Here is a 20,223-nt window from a genome sequence, read left to right on the forward strand (position 1 = left end):
GAGAGAGAGAGAGCGGAGAATCGGCCGGAGAGAGAGAGCGGAGAATTGGCCGGAGAGAGAGAGCGGAGAATCGGCCGGAGAGAGAGAGACACAAAACAGAGACAGACCCTCACCAGATACAGACTAAGCGACCACCAACTGGCAATTGAAAAAGGAAGATACAAGAAATCCTGGCAACCTAAAGAAAATAGATTATGTGATCACTGTCTGGCCGGTGAGGTTGAGACAGAGGTGCACTTCCTCCGAAAATGCGAAAAATTCAACGAGACAAGAAACTTATATTTTGTCAAGCTCAGCCTTACAACCCCAGATTTCAAAGAATTGGATGACCTGTCAAAATTAAGAATAGTCCTGGGGGAGGGAGACAGACCATATCTTGGTGCCCAATATGTAACAACATGTCACAACCTGAGGAACATTGAGTGACTAACGAGCACACCCATAGCATATATACGCTAAAAATGTTTAAATCAATACCGAATGTACCCAACGACTGTTTTAAATTAATACTGAATGCACCCAACGAGGGTCAACGACAGTATTAATTTAAACAGTCTGTACCCAAGGAGGGTCAAAAACGTTTGACACCGACAGAATGTTGGAAACCTGTACTATTTGTTATGTAAGCTTTGGCAACATGGTTCCATGTAAACTTTCATGCCAATAAAGCATTTGAATTGAATAGAATTGAATTGAGAGCGGAGAATGGGCCGGAGAGAGAGAGAGAGCGGAGAATCGGCCGGAGAGAGAGAGAGCGGAGAATCGGCCGGACAGAGAGAGAGAGAGAGAGAGAGAGCGGAGAATCGGCCGGAGAGAGAGAGAGAGCGGAGAATCGGCCGGAGAGAGAGAGAGAGCAGACAATCATCCGGAGAGAGAGAGCGGAGAATCGTCCGGAGAGAGAGAGAGCGGACAATCGTCCGGAGAGAGAGAGAGAGCGGAGAATCGGCCGGAGAGAGAGAGAGCGGAGAATCGGCCGGAGAGAGAGAGAGCGGAGAATCAGCCGGAGAGAGAGAGAGCAGAGAATCGGCCGGAGAGAGAGAGAGCGGAGAATCGGCCGGAGAGAGAGAGTGGAGAATCGGCCGGCGAGAGAGAGAGCGGAGAATCGGCCGGAGAGAGAGAGCGGAGAATCGGCCGGAGAGAGAGCGGAGAATCGGCCAGAGAGAGAGAGCAGAGAATCGGCCGGACAGAGAGAGAGAGCGGAGAATCGGCCGGAGAGAGAGAGAGCGGACAATCGGCCGGAGAGAGAGCGAGAGCGGAGAATCGGCCGGAGAGAGAGAGCGGAGAATCGGCCGGAGAGAGAGAGAGCGGAGAATCGGCCGGATAGAGAGAGAGCGGAGAATCGGCCGGAGAGAGAGAGAGAGAGCAGAGAATCGGCCGGAGAGAGAGAGATAGCGGAGAATTGGCCGGAGAGAGAGAGAGCGGAGAATCGGCCGGAGAGAGAGAGAGCGGAGAATCGGCCAGAGAGAGAGAGATAGCGGAGAATCGGCCGGAGAGAGAGAGAGAGCGGAGAATCGGCTGGAGAGTGAGAGAGAGCGGAGAATCGGCCGGAGAGAGAGAGAGAGCGGAGAATCGGCCGGAGAGAGAGAGAGAGCGGAGAATCAGCCAGAGAGAGAGGGAGCGGAGAATCGGCCGGAGAGAGAGAGAGAGCGGAGAATCGGCCGGAGAGTGAGAGTGCGGAGAATCGGCCGGAGAGAGAGAGAGAGCGGAGAATCGGCCGGAGAGAGAGAGAGAGCGGAGAATCGGCCGGAGAGAGAGAGAGAGTGGAGAATCGGCCGGAGAGAGAGAGTGTGGAGAATCGGCCGGAGAAAGAGAGAGAGCGGAGAATCGGCCGGAGATAGAGAGAGCGGAGAATCGGCCAGAGAGAGGAAGCAGAGAATCGGCCGGAGAGAGAGAGAGAGCGGAGAATCGGCTGGAGAGAGAGAGAGAGCGGAGAATCGGCCGGAGAGAGAGAGAGCGGAGAATCGGCCGGAGAGAGAGAGAGCGGAGAATCGGCCGGAGAGAGAGAGAGCGGAGAATCGGCCGGAGAGAGAGAGAGAGAGCAGAGAATCGGCCGGAGAGAGAGAGAGAGCGGAGAATCGGCCGGAGAGAGAGAGAGCGGAGAATCGGCTGGAGAGAGAGAGAGAGAGAGTGGAGAATCGGCCGGAGAGAGAGAGAGAGCGGAGAATCGTCCGGAGAGAGAGAGAGCGGAGAATCGGCCGGAGAGAGAGAGAGCGGAGAATCGGCCGGAGAGAGAGAGAGAGCGGAGAATCGGCCGGAGAGAGAGCGGAGAATCGGCCGGAGAGAGAGAGAGAGCGGAGAATCGGCCGAAGAGAGAGAGAGAGCGGAGAATCGGTCGGAGAGAGAGAGAGAGAGCGGAGAATCGGCGGGAGAGAGAGAGAGAGAGCGGAGAATCGGCCGGAGAGAGAGTGCGGAGAATCGGCCGGAGAGAGAGAGAGAGCGGAGAATCGGCGGGAGAGAGAGAGAGAGAGCGGAGAATCGGCCGGAGAGAGAGAGAGCGGAGAATGGGCCGGAGAGAGAGAGAGAGCGGAGAATCGGTCGGAGAGAGAGAGAGAGAGCGGAGAATCGGCCGGAGAGAGAGAGAGAGCGGAGAATCGGCCGGAGAGAGAGAGAGAGTGGAGAATCGGCCGGTGAGAGAGAGAGAGCCGAGAATCCGCCGGAGAGAGAGAGAGCAGAGAATCGGCCGGAGAGAGAGAGAGAGCGGAGAATCGGCCGGAGAGAGAGAGAGAGAGCGGAGAATCAGCCGGAGAGAGAGAGAGCGGAGAATCGGCCAGAGAGAGAGAGAGTGCGGAGAATCGGCCGGAGAGAGAGAGAGAGCGGAAAATCGGCCGGGGAGAGAGAGAGCGGAGAATCGGCCGGAGAGGCAGAGAGAGCGGAGAATCGGCCGGAGAGAGAGAGAGTGGAGAATCGGCCGGAGAGAGAGCAGAGAATCGGCCAGAGAGAGAGAGAGAGCAGAGAATCGGCCGGAGAGAGAGAGAGAGCAGAGAATCGGCCAGAGAGAGAGCGAGCGGAGAATCGGTCGGAGAGAGAGAGAGAGCGGAGAATCGGCCGAAGAGAGAGAGAGAGCGGAGAATCGGCCGGAGAGAGAGAGAGAGCGGAGAATCGGCCGGATAGAGAGAGAGTGCGGAGAATCGGCCGGAGAGAGAGAGAGCGGAAAATCGGCCGGAGAGAGAGAGAGCGGAGAATCGACGGAGAGAGAGAGAGAGAGCGGAGAATCGGCCAGAGAGAGAGAGCGAGCGGAGAATCGGCCGGAGAGAGAGAGAGCGGAGAATCGGCCGGAGAGAGAGCAGAGAATCGGCCGGAGAGAGAGAGAGAGCGGAGAATCGGCCGGTGAGAGAGAGAGAGCAGAGAATCCGCCGGAGAGAGAGAGAGAGCGGAGAATCGGCCGGAGAGAGAGAGAGCAGAGAATCGGCCGGAGAGAGAGAGAGAGCGGAGAATCGGCCGGAGAGAGAGAGAGCAGAGAATCGGCCAGAGAGAGAGAGAGTGCGGAGAATCGGCCGGAGAGAGAGAGAGAGCGTAAAATCGGCCGGGGAGAGAGAGAGCGGAGAATCGGCCGGAGAGAGAGAGAGAGCGGAGAATCGGCCGGAGAGGCAGAGAGAGCAGAGAATCGGCCGGAGAGAGAGAGAGCGGAGAATCGGCCAGAGAGAGAGAGAGAGCAGAGAATCGGCCGGAGAGAGAGAGAGAGCGGAGAATCGGCCGGGGAGAGAGAGAGAGCGGAGAATCGGCCGGAGAGAGAGAGAGCGGAGAATCGGCCGGAGAGAGAGCAGAGAATCGGCCAGAGAGAGAGAGAGAGCGGTGAATCGGCCGGTGAGAGAGAGAGAGCAGAGAATCCGCCGGAGAGAGAGAGAGCAGAGAATCGGCCGGAGAGAGAGAGAGAGCGGAGAATCGGCCGGAGTGAGAGAGAGAGCAGAGAATCGGCCGGAGAGAGAGAGAGAGCGGAGAATCGGCCGGAGAGAGAGAGAGAGCGGAGAATCGGCCGGAGAGAGAGAGAGAGAGAGCGGAGAATCGGCCGGAGAGAGAGAGAGAGCGGAGAATCGGCCGGGGAGAGAGAGAGCGGAGAATCGGCCGGAGAGAGAGAGAGAGCGGAGAATCGGCCGGAGAGAGAGAGAGAGCGGAGAATCGGCCGGAGAGAGAGAGAGAGAGAGCGGAGAATCGGCCGGGGAGAGAGAGAGCGGAGAATTGGCCGGAGAGAGAGAGAGAGAGAGTGGAGAATCGGCCGGAGAGAGAGAGAGAGCGGAGAATCGGCCGGAGAGAGAGAGAGAGCGGAGAATCGGCCGGAGAGAGAGAGAGAGAGTGGAGAAACGGCCGGAGAGAGAGAGAGTGGAGAATCGGCCGGAGAGAGAAAGAGAGAGCGGAGAAACGGCCGGAGAGAGAGAGAGCGGAGAATCGGCCGGAGAGAGAGAGAGAGCGGAGAATCGGCCGGAGAGAGAGCGAGAGAGAGCGGAGAATCGGCCGGAGAGAGAGAGAGTGGAGAATCAGCCGGAGAGAGAGCGGAGAATCGGCCAGAGAGAGAGCGGAGAATCGGCCGGAGAGAGAGAGAGCGGAGAATCGGCCGGAGAGAAAGAGTGCAGCCGGAGAGTGCGGAGAATCGGCCGGAGAGAGAGAGTGCAGCCGGAGAGAGAGATTGGCTTGGGCAGTCTGATCATCCCCTGGCCGTGCGAGGTAAGGACCCGTGTTGTCGGAGGAAGCTGCCCACAGGCTCCTCGCTCTGTTCAATCAGGCGCTTCAGCCAATTCTACAATCAAAAAGCTTCCCCTCCCAGTGTGTCGGCACAACCCTCAACCAGGAGGGACCCTGGCTCGACTTGTGACCTGTAGACTGATCTCCACCAGGCTTCTGGTCAAGGCTCTGTAGTTGGCCTCAGCACTCCAGGGGTGGGGATCGGTGGTCCCCAGGACAGGCTGCGATTCCTCCCCCAGTCGAATATCCTGCCTGTCCGGGGCTCCCGTCACTCGGATACTGGTGATACACTGTGGTACTCCCGAGCTGGAGGCTGCCCCTTTTGGAAAGGAGCCTGGGCTCAGATCAATTTCCACGCAGAGCGGAGATCGAATGTGGAAAATTCCTGGCGTGAGAGAATGTGTGTGTATCTTTGTGCATGAGTGTGTATGCACACAAATGTGAGTGTATACAAGTGTGCACACACACTCATGCATGTGCAAGTATGTGCGGAGTGTGTATTCGATTGATTGTGAGGTGTGAGTATTAATTGAGCTGTGTGTTGATTGTACGGTGTGTGTGTGTATTGATTGGGTGATTGTGTGTGTATTGATTGTGTGATGTGTGTGTGTGTATTGATTGAGGAGTGTATTGATTGTGAGATGTGTGTGTGTGTATTGATTGAGGAGTGTATTGATTGTGACGTGTGTGTGTATTGATTGATTGTGAGATGTGTGTGTGTATTGATTGTGTGATGTGTGTGTGTGTATTGATTGAGGAGTGTATTGATTGTGAGATGTGTGTGTGTGTATTGATTGAGGAGTGTATTGATTGTGAGATGTGTGTGTGTATTGATTGATTGTGAAATGTGTGTGTGTGTTGATTGTGTGATGTGTGTGTGTGTATTGATGAGTGTATTGATTGTGAGATGTGTGTGTGTATTGATTGTGCGGTGAGATGTGTGTGTGTGTGTATTGATTGTGAGTGTGTGTGTGTATTGATTGAGGAGTGTATTGATTGTGAGATGTGTGTGTGTATTGATTGAGGAGTGTATTGATTGTGAGATGTGTGTGTGTATTGATTGTGCGGTGAGATGTGTGCGTGTGTGTATTGATTGTGAGATGTGTGTGTGTGTATTGATTGAGGAGTGTATTGATTGTGAGATGTGTGTGTGTATTGATTGTGCGGTGAGTGTGTATTGATTATGAGGTGAGTATTGATTGTGAGATGTAAGTGTGTATTGATTGGGTGATGTGTGTGTGTGTATTGATTGAGGAGTGTATTGATTGTGAGATGTGTGTGTGTATTGATTGTGAGATGTGTGTGTGTATTGATTGTGCGGTGTGTATTGATTGAGGAGTGTATTGATTGTGAGATGTGTGTGTGTATTGATTGTGCGGTGTGTATTGATTGAGGAGTGTATTGATTGTGAGATGTGTGTGTGTATTGATTGTGCGGTGTGTGTGTATTGATTGAGGAGTGTATTGATTGTGAGATGTGTGTGTATTGATTATGAGGTGTGTATTGATTGTGAGATGTGAGTGTGCATTGATTGTGAGGCAAGTGTATTGATTGTGAGTTGCACTGTGTGCATTTCCTCAGTGAGCCACAGGAGGGAGCCGGGAGCTCAGGAAGGGTCTCAGTCTCAGTCGGTGAAGCCACTTTCTCGATTAAACTGCAGCAACTTGTGATTCGAGCTGTTCACATTCACGTAAATATCACCCAGAGAGAAATTACACAAACCGCAGCCCCCAAGTGATGGAATTCTTTAACCCACAGTGACTTGCAGAGTCGAGCTGCCCCCGAATTATTTTCCGTCAAATGCAATGGATTTGTTAAAGTTTAGTGGAAACTGTGAATCGGGTCGTTGAATGACTGTTAAAGTGAAGGCAAAGTTTGATGGCAGTGGGAGGCTCGCACTGCTCCGTTATTGGGGCTGGAAAGATATTTGCATAACCTGCTTGCAACAAGCCAGCAGAACTGGCTTTGGTTTCCTCACTGTGTTGGTTATCAGTGTGATCCAGACAGCTGTGTCCCCTCCGCACATCTGGTGCCTGCACCTCTTAAAGCGGCCGAGTCAGACTGCTCGCCATAGTCCAGTGAGTGGCTGCACCGCAGGGTGTGGCGCTCAGACCCACGGGACGTCCGAGTCGCTCTCGGATGGGCTGTGGGACCGGCTGTTACGTTCGGTCTGGTTAGGGAGGAGCTAAAAGACAAAATCAGCCCGGGTTCCCGCTCCTGCTGGAGATTCTGTGGGTGGGTGTCAGGAGAGTGGGCTGAGCTGTGACCCACATGGTTGAATAACTCGCCATCTCACATGAACAACAGCCACGGGGGACAGAGTGGTGCGGAGAGACTGTACCCCAGTGTGCGGCAGAAATGGGGGAACATTTTAATTAAACCTGTCGATCTCCCGTGATGTTGCTCGGGGTAAAGACCAAGTGTGGTTTTCAGAGGGCGGGGGTTCATTGGAGCAGGGCACACGCGCAATGCAGCCCCCATTTTAAATGCCCTTATTTTTACATTTCATTATAAATTCCTGTGTCCATGTTGACAATGGACACTTCCTATGTAAACATGTCACACTGTAGTTACACCTTCCCATCAGTGATGGCGCAGTAACATCCCCACTAGGGGAACTGGGGTGTAATTACAGCCTGACGAGTATAGAATAGAAAAAAGTTGACAGGAAATGCTTCCTGAGTTAAAGACAGACTTGAAGCGGGGGAGGGGGGGGTTCACCGGCGGGGGAGGGGGGGTTCACTGGCGGGGGAGGGGGGGTTCACTGGTGGGGGAGGGGGGGTTCACTGGCGGGGGAGGGGGGGTTCACTGGTGGGGGAGGGGGGGTTGACCGGTGGGAGGGGGGGGGGTTGACCGGTGGGGGAGGGGGGGGTTGACCGGCGGGGGAGGGGGGGTTCACTGGTGGGGGAGGGGGGGGTTGACCGGTGGGAGGGGGGGGGTTGACCGGTGGGGGAGGGGGGGGGGTTTGACCGGTGGGGGAGGGGGGGGGTTGACCGGTGGGGGAGGGGGGTGTTCACCGGCGGGGGAGGGGGGGTTCACCGGCGGGGGAGGGGGGGGTTCACCGGCGGGGGAGGGGGGTTCACCGGCGGGGGAGGGGGGGTTCACCGGCGGGGGAGGGGGGGGTTCACCGGTGGGGGAGAGCGGGGATTGACCGGTGGGGGAGGGGGGGGTTCACTGGTGCGGAAGCGGGGATTGACCGGTGGGGGAGGGGGGGATTGACCGGTGGGGGAGGGGGGGATTGACCGGTGGGGGAGGGGGGGTTCACTGGTGCGGGAGCGGGGATTGACCGGTGGGGGATTGATCGGTGGGGGAGGGGGGGGTTCACCGGTGGGGGAGGGGGGTTTGACCGGTGGGAGAGCGGGGTTTGACCGGTGGAGGAGGGGGGATTGACCGGTGGGAGAGGGGGGATTGACCGGTGGGAGAGAGCGGGGATTGACCGGTGGGAGAGCACGGTTTGGCCGGTGGGAGAGCGGAGTTTGACCGGTCTTGAGAGCAGGGATTGACCGGTGGGGGAGGGCGGTTTGACCGGTGGGGGAGAGCGGGGATTGACCAGTGGGGGAGAGCGGGGGTTGACCGGTGGGGGAGAGCGGGGATTGACCAGTGGGGGAGGGGGGATTGACCGGTGGGAGAGAGCGGGGATTGACCGGTGGGGGAGAGCGGGGATTGACCAGTGGGGGAGGGGGGGATTGACCGGTGGGGGAGAGCGGGGATTGACCAGTGGGGGAGGGGGGATTGACCGGTGGGGGAGAGTGGGGGTTGACCGGTGGGGGAGAGCGGGGATTGACCAGTGGGGGAGGGGGGATTGACCGGTGGGGGAGGGGGGGATTGACCTGTGGGGGAGGGGGGGATTGACCGGTTGGGGGAGGGGGATTGACCGGTGGGGGAGGGGGGGATTGACCGGTGGGGGAGGGGGGGATTGACTGGTGGGGGAGGGGGGGATTGACCGGTGGAGGGGGGGGAGGGGGGGGATTGATTGGTGGGGGAGGGGGGCGTTTGACCGGTGGGGGGGGGAGGGGGGGATTGACCAGTGGGGGAGAGCGGGGATTGACCGGTGGGGGAGGGGGGATTGACCAGTGGGAGAGCGAGGATTGGACCGGTGGGAGAGCGATGATTGACCGGTGGGAGAGCGAGGATTGACCGGTGGGGGAGGGGGGATTGACCAGTGGGGGAGGGGGGTGTTGACCGGTGGGGGAGGGGGGGATTGACTGGTGGGGGAGGGGGGGGTTTGACCGGTGGGGGAGAGCGGGGATTGACCGGTGGGGGAGAGCGGGGATTGACCGGTGGGGGAGGGGGGGGGTTGACCGGTGGGGGAGGGGGGGGGTTTGACCGGTGGGGGTTGACCGGTGGGGGAGGGGGGGTTTGACCGGTGGGGGAGAGCGGGGATTGACCGACGGGGGAGGGGGGGTTCACTGGTGGGGGAGGGGGGGGTTCACCGGCGGGGGAGGGGGGGTTCACTGGTGGGGGAGGGGGGGTTCACCGGTGGGGGGGTTGACCGGTGCGGGAGGGGGAGTTGACCGGTGGGGGAGGGGGGGGGGTTCACCGGTGGGGGAGGGGGGGGTTCACTGGTGGGGGAGGGGGGGTTCACCGGTGGGGGGGTTGACCGGTGGGGGAGGGGAGTTGACCGGTGGGGGAGGGGGGGGTTCACCGGCGGGGGAGGGGGGGTTCACCGGCGGGGGAGGGGGGGTTGACCGGTGGGGGAGTGGGGGGGTTTGACCGGTGGGGGAGGGGGGGGTTGACCGGTGGGGGAGGGGGGGGGGGGGTTGACCGGTGGGAGGGGGGGGGTTGACCGGTGGGGGAGGAGGGGGTTGACCGGTGGGGGAGGGGGGGTTTGACCGGTGGGAGGGGGGGGGTTGACCGCTGGGGGAGGGGGGGCTGACCGGTGGGGGAGGGGGGGGGTTGACCGGTGGGGGAGGGGGGGTTCACCGGCGGGAGAGGGGGGTTCACCGGCGGGGGGAGGGGGGGTTCACCGGCGGGGGAGGGGGGGTTCACCGGTGGGGGAGAGCGGGGATTGACCGGTGGGGGAGGGGGGGTTCACTGGTGCGGGAGCGGGGATTGACCGGTGGGGGATTGACCGGTGGGGGAGGGGGGGGGTTCACCGGTGGGGGAGGGGGGTTTGACCGGTGGGAGAGCGGGGTTTGACCGGTGGAGGAGGGGGGATTGACCGGTGGGAGAGCGGGGTTTGACCGGTGGAGGAGGGGGGATTGACCGGTGGGAGAGGGGGGATTGACCGGTGGGAGAGAGCGGGGATTGACCGGTGGGAGAGCACGGTTTGGCCGGTGGGAGAGCGGAGTTTGACCGGTCTGAGAGCAGGGATTGACCGGTGGGGGAGGGCGGTTTGACCGGTGGGGGAGAGCGGGGGTTGACCGGTGGGGGAGAGCGGGGGTTGACCGGTGGGGGAGAGCGGGGATTGACCGGTGGGGGGAGAGCGGGGATTGACCAGTGGGGGAGGGGGGGATTGACCGGTGGGAGAGAGCGGGGATTGACCGGTGGGGGAGAGCGGGGATTGACCGGTGGGGGAGAGTGGGGGTTGACCGGTGGGGGAGAGCGGGGATTGACCAGTGGGGGAGGGGGGATTGACCGGTGGGGGATTGACCTGTGGGGGAGGGGGGGATTGACCGGTTGGGGGAGGGGGATTGACCGGTGGGGGAGAGCGGGGGTTGACCGGTGGGGGAGAGCGGGGATTGACCAGTGGGGGAGGGGGGATTGACCGGTGGGAGAGAGCGGGGATTGACCGGTGGGGGAGAGCGGGGATTGACCGGTGGGGGAGAGTGGGGGTTGACCGGTGGGGGAGGGGGGGGATTGACCAGTGGGGGAGGGGGGATTGACCGGTGGGGGAGGGGGGGGATTGACCGGTGGGGGAGAGCGGGGATTGACCAGTGGGGGAGGGGGGATTGACCGGTGGGGGAGGGGGGGGATTGACCTGTGGGGGAGGGGGGGATTGACCGGTGGAGGGGGGGGGAGGGGGGGGATTGATTGGTGGGGGAGGGGGGCGTTTGACCGGTGGGGGGGGGAGGGGGGGATTGATTGGTGGCGGAGGGGGGGATTGACCAGTGGGGGAGAGCGGGGATTGACCGGTGGGGGAGGGGGGATTGACCGGTGGGAGAGCGAGGATTGACCGGTGGGAGAGCGATGATTGACCGGTGGGAGAGCGAGGATTGACCGGTGGGGGAGGGGGGATTGACCAGTGGGGGAGGGGGGTGTTGACCGGTGGGGGAGGGGGGATTGACTGGTGGGGGAGGGGGGGTTTGACCGGTGGGGGAGAGCAGGGATTGACCGGTGGGGGAGAGCTGGGTGGGTGAGGGGGGGTTGACCGGTGGGGGAGAGCTGGGTGGGTGAGGGGGGGTTGACCGGTGGGGGAGAGCTGGGTGGGTGAGGGGGGGGTTGACCGGTGGGGGAGAGCGGGCATTGACCGGTGGGGGAGAGCGGGCATTGACCGGTGGGGGAGAGCGGGCATTGACCGGTGGGGGGAGAGCGGGCATTGACCGGTGGGGGAGAGCGGGCATTGACCGGTGGGGGAGAGCGGGCATTGACCGGTGGGGGAGAGCGGGCATTGACCGGTGGGGGAGAGCGGGCATTGACCGGTGGGGGAGAGCGGGGATTGACCGGTGGGGGAGAGCGGGCATTGACCGGTGGGGGAGAGCGGGGATTGACCGGTGGGGGAGAGCGGGGATTGACCGGTGGGGGAGAGCGGGGATTGACCGGTGGGGGAGAGCGGGCATTGACCGGTGGGGGAGAGCGGGCATTGACCGGTGGGGGAGAGCGGGGTTTGACCGGTGGGGGAGGGGGGGATTGACCGGTGGGGGAGGGGGGGGATTGACCGGTGGGGGAGAGCGGGGATTGACCGGTGGGGGAGAGCGGGGATTGACCGGTGGGGGAGAGCGGGGATTGACCGGTGGGGGAGGGGGGGATTGACCGGTGGGGGAGAGCGGGCATTGACCGGTGGGGGAGGGGGGGATTGACCGGTGCGGGAGGAGGGGATTGACCGGGTGGGCGAGGGGGGGATTGACCGGTGGGGGAGGGGGGGATTGACCGGTGGGGGAGGGGGGGATTGACCGGTGGGGGAGGGGGGGATTGACCGGTGGGGGAGGGGGGGATTGACCGGTGGGGGAGAGCGGGGATTGACCGGTGGGGGAGAGCGGGCATTGACCGGTGGGGGAGGGGGGGATTGACCGGTGGGGGAGGGGGGGATTGACCGGTGGGGGGAGAGCGGGGATTGACCGGTGGGGGAGGGGGGGGATTGACCGGTGGGGGAGAGCGGGGATTGACCGGTGGGGGAGGGGGGGATTGACCGGTGGGGGAGAGCGGGGATTGACCGGTGGGGGAGAGCGGGGATTGACCGGTGGGGGAGGGGGGATTGACCGGTGGGGGAGAGCGGGGATTGACCGGTGGGGGAGGGGGGGATTGACCGGTGGGGGAGAGCGGGGATTGACCGGTGGGGGAGGGGGGATTGACCGGTGGGGGAGGGGGGGATTGACCGGTGGGGGAGAGCGGGGATTGACCGGTGGGGGAGAGCGGGGATTGACCGGTGGGGGAGGGGGGATTGACCGGTGGGGGAGAGCGGGGATTGACCGGTGGGGGAGGGGGGGATTGACCGGTGGGGGAGAGCGGGGATTGACCGGTGGGGGAGAGCGGGGATTGACCGGTGGGGGAGAGCGGGGATTGACCGGTGGGAGAGCGGGGATTGACCGGTGGGGGAGGGGGGGATTGACCGGTGGGGGAGAGCGGGGATTGACCGGTGGGGGAGGGGGGGATTGACCGGTGGGGGAGAGCGGGGATTGACCGGTGGGGGAGGAGGGGTTTGACCGGTGGGGGAGAGCGGGGATTGACCGGTGGGGGAGGGGGGGATTGACCGGTGGGGGAGAGCGGGGATTGACCGGTGGGGGAGGGGGGGATTGACCGGTGCGGGAGAGCGGGGATTGACCGGTGGGGGAGGGGGGGATTGACCGGTGGGGGTTTCCCGGTGGGGGAGGGGGGCTTTGACCGGTGGGGGAGGGGGGGTTTGACCGGTGGGGGAGGGGGGCTTTGACCGGTGGGGGAGGAGGGGTTTGACCGGTGGGGGAGGGGGGGATTGACCGGTGGGGGAGAGCGGGGATTGACCGGTGGGGGAGGGGGGGATTGACCGGTGGGGGAGAGCGGGGTGGGTGAGGGGGGGGTTGACCGGTGGGGGAGGGGGGGATTGACCGGTGGGGGAGAGCGGGGATTGACCGGTGGGGGAGGGGGGGATTGACCGGTGGGGGAGGGGGGGATTGACCGGTGGGGGAGGGGGGGGATTGACCGGTGGGGGAGGGGGGGATTGACCGGTGGGGGAGGGGGGGATTGACCGGTGGGGGAGGGGGGGATTGACCGGTGGGGGAGAGCGGGGATTGACCGGTGGGGGAGAGCGGGCATTGACCGGTGGGGGAGAGCGGGGATTGACCGGTGGGGGAGAGCGGGCATTGACCGGTGGGGGAGGGGGGGATTGACCGGTGGGGGGAGAGCGGGGATTGACCGGTGGGGGAGAGCGGGCATTGACCGGTGGGGGAGGGGGGGATTGACCGGTGGGGGAGAGCGGGCATTGACCGGTGGGGGAGGGGGGGTTTGACCGGTGGGGGCTGACCGGTGGGGGAGGGGGGGGGAGACGAGCCGCTTCACATCTCAGACCCACGTCTGTGAACATTCTCCCTCAGTGTGATCGCTGGGATTTGCTCAATTAGTTCCTGTGTTTCAGGAGGTTTATTTCAGACTATCCAGGATCTGTAAATAACCGAAATCCTGCTGAATAAACTTTCCGCCTCACTCGCCTCAGCCTCTACAATCCCAGTGCACCCATCCAGTCGGCAATTCATTGTTTTTAACTATAACTTCAGGACAGACACATCTCTTTCACCTCCCTCCTACTTTGCTTACCTGGCATTTGTATTGTTGTTGTTGATGTTATTGTTAATGTCTGGAATGTTCCACCGGTGTAACCACTAATGCTCCTCCCTAGCCCCGCCCCTCTTCTGGAATGTTCTACCAAGGGCTGGGTCGGTGATGACTGTGTTAACTCGATGTCATGTTCTTACTTAATAAAAGCCTTTAGTTTTAAGCTTTAACCTCATGGATTCAGGCAGTTATTTGGCACATCAATTTTATTAAGTAACAACTTTTGGAAGATGGATTGATTTTTGAAACCAGAGCGTCTGGATATCGATCCCCATTCGGCAGATGCGTCGAAGAAATTTACGCATTGGCTTCGATGTTTTGAACACTTCATCGCATCGGTCGATTCAACGGTTAACAAGTTGGGTCTTCTAACCAACTTGGTAAGTCATCAAACTTACTCGATAATTGAAGATATTACTACATATGAAGAGGCCCTCGCAGCCCTTAAGGCCCAGTACCTTAAGTCGGTTAATGAAGTATACGCCAGGTATCTTTTGTCTACTCGCAGGCAATTACCTGAGGAATCTCTGGACGATTTCCTGCAGGACCTTAAGGCTTTGGCTAAGGATTGCAACTACAAGGCTGTCTCTGCCATAGTGTATCAGGAAGAAGCCATCCGCGATTCTTTCATACCTGGCCTCCGATCTAATTATATTAGACAGAGACTCCTCGAGAACGACTCGTTAGTTTTAAAAACGGTCGTCGCTACTGCTCGATCGTTAGATGTAGCCCAAAAGAACTTAGAAGCATATGCATCAGCCCATGCGTCTCTCTCAGCCTTGTGTGTTCTGAGTATGGAGGCATCCATAACACCAATGGAGCCTCCACTTAATCCTATTGTTGCGGCTGTGCCCCATGGGTCTAAGTGTTATTTTTGTGGCCAATCTAAACACCCCAGGCAAAGTTGCCCAGCCAGAGAGGCTACCTGTTTTAAATGTAAGAAACGGGGACATTTTAGTAAAGTGTGTAAGGGTAATCCTGTACCCGATGTCTTCTCTGCTGCCGCCCATCGTTTTACTCTAGCCTCGGCTACGGTTGACCAGACCACACCGTGTTCCTTGTCGAAATCTATGATGGACATCAAGATTAATGGTTGTCCAACTGGGTGTTTGATAGACTGTGGCAGTACTGAAAGTTTTATACACCCCAACCTTGTTAACTCCTGTTCATTGAAGGTGTATCCTACTCGAAGTGAAATTGTGATGGCATCCAAGTCACTTACTTCGGAGGTAACTGGATATTGTAAAGTCACATTGACCATTAAGGATACGGAGTATAAGGACTTTAAACTCCTCATATTACCTCAGTTGTGTGTGAACTTAATTTTAGGCTTGGACTTCCAGTGTCAGCATGAGAGCGTTACCCTTAGGTAGGGTGGATCTCAGCCTCCGCTCACAGTCTGCGGCCTTTCTACTTTAAAAGTAAGTCCGCCTTCTTTGTTCGCGAACCTTGCTCCTAATTGTAGACCTATAGCGACTAAGAGTCGACGGTATAGTTCAGAAGATAAAACATTTATAAAAGAGGAAGTGGAAAGGCTTCAACGGGAGGGAATCATCGAACACAGTAATAGCCCGTGGTGTGCCCAGGTGGTGGTGGTTAAAACTAATGAAAAGAAAAGACTTGTGGTCGATTATAGCCGGACTATAAACTTGTATACCCAATTAGACGCCTATCTTTTGCCTCGTATTTCTGAGATGGTGAACCAGATAGCTCAGTACCGCGTGCTCTCCACCATTGATTTAAAGTCTGCCTACCATCAACTGCCCATTAAAATAGAAGACCGACCTTATATGGCCTTCGAAGCTAATGGGCGCCTGTACCAATTCCTTCGGGTGCCCTTTGGAGTGACGAATGGGGTATCCGTCTTCCAACGGGAGATGAATCGTATGGTGGATGAATACGCGTTGGAAGCAACATTCCCGTACCTGGACAATGTTACTATCTGTGGGCGCGACCAATGGGAGTATGATCAAAATCTCGCGAAGTTCCTAGAGACTGCAAAGAGGTTAAACCTGACCTACAACGAAAACAAGTTTACCTTCAATACTACACGTTTGTGTATTCTTGGTTGCGTTGTGGAGAATGGGGTAATCGGGCCAGATCCTGAAAGATTACGCCCACTTAAGGAATTACCTTTACCTCACACTGTAAAAGCTTTAAGAAGGTGTCTGGGATTCTTCTCGTACTATGCCCAGTGGGTGGCTAACTACTCAGATAAAGTCCGACCTCTTATTAAGTCGACATCTTTTCCGCTATTGGCGGAAGCTCAGGAGGCTTTCCTTAATATCAAACGGGACATTGAGAAGGCAGTGGTATGTGCCGTGGATGAGAAGATCCCTTTTCAAGTGGAAAGTGATGTATCTGATTTTGCATTGGCAGCAACTCTTAACCAAGCTGGTAGACCAGTAGCTTTCTTCTCTCGTACATTGCAAGGACCAAAAGTTCGACATTCTTCAGTGGAAAAGGAGGCACAGGCAATTATTGAAGCAGTCAGGTATTGGAGACATTATCTCGTTGGCCAACGTTTTACGCTCATTACTGACCAGCGGACGGTGGCCTTTATGTTCAACACTAAGCAGAGAGGCAAGATCAAAAATGATAAGATTTTAAGATGGCGAATAGAACTGTCAACATATGACTATGATATTCAGTACAGGCCTGGAGTATTCAATGAGCCATTGGATGCTTTGTCACGAGGAGTATGTGCTAGTCTAGGTATAGATAAGCTTCAAAGTCTCCACGACGCACTCTGCCACCCTGGGGTTACCAGAATGAACCACTTCATTAAGTCCCACAATCTACCCTACTCTATTGAGGAGGTCCGGACAATGACCAGAACCTGTCGTGTTTGTGCTGAATGCAAACCCCGCTTCTATAAGCCGTCCGAGCCAGCTCATCTTATTAAAGCAACTCGACCATTTGAGCGTTTGCGTCTCGATTTTAAAGGTCCCCTTCCATCGAGCGACCGTAATGTCTATTTTCTTATATAATATTATAGACGAGTACTCTCGGTTCCCTTTTGTTATCCCCTGTCCAGATGTGACTAGTGCTGTTGTAATTAAATGCCTCTGCCAACTGTTTTCCTTGTTTGGCATGCCTAACTATATACATAGTGATAGGGGTTCTTCCTTTATGAGCGAAGAATTGCGACAGGGATTGCAACGAGTAGAATTACCAGCTATAACCCTCGTGGTAATGGGCAGGTCGAGAAAGAAAATGCGACAGTGTGGAAGGCTATCGTATTGTCTCTGAAGTCGCGAGGCCTGCCGACCTCTCACTGGCAGGATGTTCTGCCAGACGTGCTGCTCCATAAGGTCTCTTTTGTGTACAGCGACGAATGCCACCCCTCATGAAAGGATGTTTAGTTTTCCAAGAAAAGCTACTAATGGAGTAATGTTACCCACATGGTTGACAACCACGGGCCCTGTGTTGTTGCGCAGACATGTGAGAGGCCACAAGACTGATCCACTGGTGGAGGAAGTACAACTCCTCCATGCTAATCCCCAGTATGCGTATATTCAATATCCGGATGGGCGAGAGGATACGGTCTCTATTAAAGATCTTGCACCTGCTGGAGCTCGAAAAGAGTTCGACTCTGAGTGTAGAGTTTTCAATCGTGGTATTGGACCTTCAGAGACACAAACCCTCAGTGTGGAAAATACTGATGATTCTGGGAATTCGAATGAACCGGAGTTAGTACTCCGGGAGGAGCCTCAGCAAGAGTTACGTCATTCCCAGAAGATTTTCAGACCTCCTGACAGACTGAATCTATAGCAGGGGGTGAATGTGATGAAATAACTCTGTGTTCTGGCATTTGTATTGTTGTTGTTGTTGTTGTACTTGTTAATGTCTGGAATTTTCCACCGGTGTAACCACTAATGCTCCTCCCTAGCCCCGCCCCTCTTCTGGATTGTACTACCAAGGGCTGGGTCGGTGATGACTGTTAACTTGATGCCATGTTCTTACTTAATAAAAGCCTTTAGTTCTAAGCTTAACCTTATGGATTCAGGCAGTTATTTGGCACATCAGGGGGGGTTGACCGGTGGGGGAGGGGGGGTTGACTGGTGGGGGAGGGGGGGGTTTGACCGGTGGGGGAGGGGGGGTTTGACCGGTGGGGGAGGGGGGGTTTGACCGGTGGGGGAGGGGGGGTTTGACCGGTGGGGGAGGGGGGGTTTGACCGGTGGGGGAGGGGGGGTTTGACCGGTGGGGGAGAGCGGGGATTGACCGGTGGGGGAGAGCGGGGTGGGGGAGGAGGGGTTTGATCGGTGGGGGAGGGGGGGTTTGACCGGTGGGGGAGGGGGGGTTTGACCGGGGGGGGGAGAGCGGGGTTTAACCGGTGGGGGAGGGGGGCGGTTGACCGGTGGGGGAGAGCGGGGATTGACCGGTGGGGGAGAGCGGGGATTGACCGGTGGGGGAGGGGGGGTTTGACCGGTGGGGTTTGACCGGTGGGGGAGGGGGGGTTTGACCGGTGGGGGAGGGGGGGGTTTGACCGGTGGGGGAGGAGGGGTTTGACCGGTGGGGGAGGGGGGGTTTGACCGGTGGGGGAGGGGGGGTTTGACCAGTGGGGGAGGGGGGGTTTGACCGGTGGGGGAGGAGGGGTTTGACCGGTGGGGGAGGGGGGGTTTGACCAGTGGGGGAGGGGGGGGTTTGACCGGTGGGGGAGAGCGGGGATTGACCGGTGGGGGAGAGCGGGGTTTGACCAGTGGGGGAGGGGGGGTTTGACCGGTGGGGGAGAGCGGGGATTGACCGGTGGGGGAGAGCGGGGATTGACCGGTGGGGGAGAGCGAGGTGGGGGAGGAGGGGTTTGACCGGTGGGGGAGAGCGGGGATTGACCGGTGGGGGAGGGGGGGTTTGACCGGTGGGGGAGAGCGGGGATTGACCAGTGGGGGAGGGGGGATTGACCGGTGGGGGAGAGCGGGGATTGACCGGTGGGGGAGAGCGGGGATTGACCGGTGGGGAGGAGGGGTTTGACCGGTGGGGGAGAGCGGGGATTGACCGGTGGGGGAGGGGGGGATTGACCGGTGGGGGAGGGGGGGATTGACCGGTGGGGGAGAGCGGGGATTGACCGGTGGGGGAGGGGGGGATTGACCGGTGGGGGAGAGCGGGGATTGACCGGTGGGGGAGGGGGGGATTGACCGGTGGGGGAGGGGGGGATTGACCGGTGGGGGAGAGCGGGGATTGACCGGTGGGGGAGGCGGGCTTTGACCGGTGGGGGAGGGGGGGGATTGACCGGTGGGGGAGGGGGGGATTGACCGGTGGGGGAGAGCGGGGATTGACCGGTGGGGGAGCGGGGATTGACCGGTGGGGGAGGGGGGCTTTGACCGGTGGGGGAGGGGGGGTTTGACCGGTGGGGGAGGGGGGGATTGACCGGTGGGGGAGGGGGGATTGACCAGTGGGGGAGGGGGGGATTGACCGGTGGGGGAGGGGGGGTTTGACCGGTGGGGGAGGGGGGGATTGACCGGTGGGGGAGGGGGGGATTGACCGGTGGGGGAGGGGGGGATTGACCGGTGGGGGAGGGGGGGATTGACCGGTGGGGGAGAGCGGGGATTGACCGGTGGGGGAGGCGGGCTTTGACCGGTGGGGGAGGGGGGGGATTGACCGGTGGGGGAGGGGGGGATTGACCGGTGGGGGAGGGGGGGATTGACCGGTGGGGGAGAGCGGGGATTGACCGGTGGGGGAGCGGGGATTGACCGGTGGGGGAGGGGGGCTTTGACCGGTGGGGGAGGGGGGGTTTGACCGGTGGGGGAGGGGGGGATTGACCGGTGGGGGAGGGGGGGTTTGACCGGTGGGGGAGGGGGGGATTGACCGGTGGGGGAGGGGGGGATTGACCGGTGGGGGAGGGGGGGATTGACCGGTGGGGGAGGGGGGGTTTGACCGGTGGGGGAGGGGGGGATTGACCGGTGGGGGAGGGGGGGGTTTGACCGGTGGGGGAGGGGGGGGTTTGACCGGTGGGGGAGGGGGGGTTTGACCGGTGGGGGAGGAGGGGTTTGACCGGTGGGGGAGGGGGGGTTTGACCGGTGGGGGAGGGGGGGTTTGACCGGTGGGGGAGGGGGGGTTTGACCGGTGGGGGAGGGGGGGATTGACCGGTGGGGGAGGGGGGGTTTGACCGGTGGGGGGAGGGGGGGATTGACCGGTGGGGGGAGGGGGGGTTTGACCGGTGGGGGAGAGTGGGGATTGACCGGTGGGGGAGGGGGGGGATTGACCGGTGGGGGAGAGCGGGGGATTGACCGGTGGGGGAGAGCGGGGATTGACCGGTGGGGGAGGGGGGGTTTGACCGGTGGGGGAGAGCGGGGATTGACCGGTGGGGGAGAGTGGGGATTGACCGGTGGGGGAGGGGGGGGATTGACCGGTGGGGGGAGAGCGGGGATTGACCGGTGGGGGAGGGGGGGGTTTGACCGGTGGGGGGAGGGGGGGCTTTGACCGGTGGGGGAGGGGGGATTGACCGGTGGGGGAGAGCGGGGATTGACCGGTGGGGGAGAGCGGGGATTGACCGGTGGGGGAGGGGGGGATTGACCGGTGGGGGAGGGGGGGGTTTGACCGGTGGGGGGAGGGGGGGATTGACCGGTGGGGGAGCGAGCGGGGGATTGACCCGGTGGGGGAGAGCGGGGATTGACCGGTGGGGAGGCGGGATTGAGCCGGGGA

At 59.9% G+C, this 20,223-nt stretch overlaps 1 protein-coding gene across 1 annotated transcript in view; it reads left to right on the plus strand.

Moving 5' to 3' along the window:
- Positions 1–2,046: 2,046 nt before the first annotated feature.
- Positions 2,047–20,223, plus strand: part of cskmt (citrate synthase lysine methyltransferase) — a 37,860-nt gene continuing 19,683 nt past the window's right edge. The window contains exon 1 of the transcript XR_015075102.1: positions 2,047–4,659. The gene's annotated coding sequence lies outside the window, so the exon portion shown is untranslated. The remainder of the gene's footprint in view (positions 4,660–20,223) is intronic.

This window comes from Somniosus microcephalus, unplaced genomic scaffold, assembly GCF_052327205.1.
Source record: "Somniosus microcephalus isolate GS21.2 unplaced genomic scaffold, FLI_Smic_1.0 unresolved_chr2, whole genome shotgun sequence".
NCBI classification, from domain to species: Eukaryota; Metazoa; Chordata; class Chondrichthyes; order Squaliformes; family Somniosidae; genus Somniosus; species Somniosus microcephalus.